Genomic DNA, 1,948 nt, shown 5'->3' with positions numbered 1-1,948 from the left:
AGTGTAAGAGCAGAACTAATGTCCTGTAATGGCCCGAAACCCAGATAGATGGACAACTCTTGAAAGTGTGCCAGTGACTCTTGGCAGAGTGTGAAATAAATGAGGAAACGAGAAATGTTATTTGTTCCAGGCGACTCTACAGCGCTAATCCTTTATTCTGAACACCTTTGCAGCTTTGAGAGTGTGTGACCAGACGGATCTTCCAAAGAGTGTGTCCGCAGGGCCTTGTAGGTCCATAATAAATCTTTGGCCCGAAACATCACGATGCTGAGGAGGAGACTGAGGCTAACTCTAAATGTTACAATCTCCATCATATACTGTACTTCACAGGATAATTGTCATTTTTTCTAAACCAGCAAATGCCATTTCCACAACATCTTGAATTATGTATTTTGTTTGAGCTGTAGTGGAAAAGACATTTTAAGTATTTTTGAAATAAGATTAGCTAACTACTTCGTTGTAAGGCTAATTTGTATAGCTAGCAAATGTTATTAATAGTTAATTATTTTATTCACATCATTTGACAATTACAGCTTGATATAGTAAATGACAAAATATTCACAAAAATATTTGATATTATTGATATACACTCACCTAAAGGATTATTAGGAACACCTGTTCAATTTCTCATTAATGCAATTATCTAATTAACCAATGCGTGTTAATATCTACCAATTAACAAGCGTGGCATGGTTGTTGGTGCCAGACGGGCCGGTCTGAGTATTTCACAATCTGCTCAGTTACTGGGATTTTCACGCACAACCATTTCTAGGGTTTACAAAGAATGGTGTGAAAAGGGAAAAACATCCAATATGCGGCAGTCAAGTCAAGTCAAGTCATCCTCATTTATATAGCGCTTTTAACAATGTAGATTGTTTCAAAGCAGCTTTACAGAGATAAACATATAATTTAAGGTAACAGAGATTGGTTTGGTTTTATAGTGGTTCTTGAAAAATGTTTTTTCCAGCTAAAGTTATTTTTGATTGATTCACTTCCGTCTAAATGATCATTTTTTATTAAATTAGGGGCCGCTAAGACGACATCGTTCTCTCTAAACAGACTTTAAACGTGAACCTGTGATAGACGCTGATGGCGTTCACATGCGCATTAAGAATTGATTCTATAGTTATGTGCGTTTGAATATATGTGCGCAGGTTTGTAATTCCTTACAAACCATACCTAAACAAACTACTGGTCTTGTCTAAATTTTGATGCAGAATTTTATTTTATCTTATCACTTTGGGTAGGTACGCAAACCGAAAAATTCCACAACGCTTTATCTGTAGAGTGGTATAGGGATCCTCCATAGGGAGAGGCTAGTTGGCACTTCAGCACTGCATTGTTCTCGGGTCCAGGCGAAAGTCCTTCGTCAGATCTGGAAACGGCCTGGATCCGGCAGGCTGCGGGAAAACCTTGGGATAAACAAAGACACTAAAATTAGCGTAGATGCCATTCTTCTTATGATGTAACGAGTACATCAGGATTTAAGGGAAGTGTTCCCAGTTCCGGCTGACCTAATCTAAGCAGCCTAATATTGAATTATAGAAGTCTATAGAGTGTTATGTGAGTGCTAGGTCAAAGAGATGTGTTTTTAGTCTAGCTTTGAACTGACAGACTGTGTCTGCTTCCCGGACAATGTTAGGTAGATTGTTCCAAAGTTTTGGTGCTAAATAGGAAAATGATCTACCGCCAGCAGTCGATTTAGATATTCTAGGTATTATCAACTGGCCGGAGTTTTGAGATCGCAATAGACGTGAAGGACTATAATGCGTTAAGAGCTCGCTCAAGTACTGGGGAGCTAAACCATTTAGTGCTTTGTAAGTAATCAGCAATATTTTAAAATTTATACGATGTTTAAACGGGAGCCAATGCAGTGTTGACAGAACCGGGTTAATGTGGTTGTACTTCCTGGTTCTGGTAAGAACTCTAGCGGCTGCGTTTTGAACTA

This window comes from Siphateles boraxobius, unplaced genomic scaffold (assembly GCF_051911475.1).
Source record: "Siphateles boraxobius isolate OS27281-9 unplaced genomic scaffold, OSU_SipBor_1 56, whole genome shotgun sequence".
In the NCBI taxonomy this organism is placed as follows: domain Eukaryota; kingdom Metazoa; phylum Chordata; class Actinopteri; order Cypriniformes; family Leuciscidae; genus Siphateles; species Siphateles boraxobius.
Note: the sequence above shows the minus strand (reverse complement) of the source record.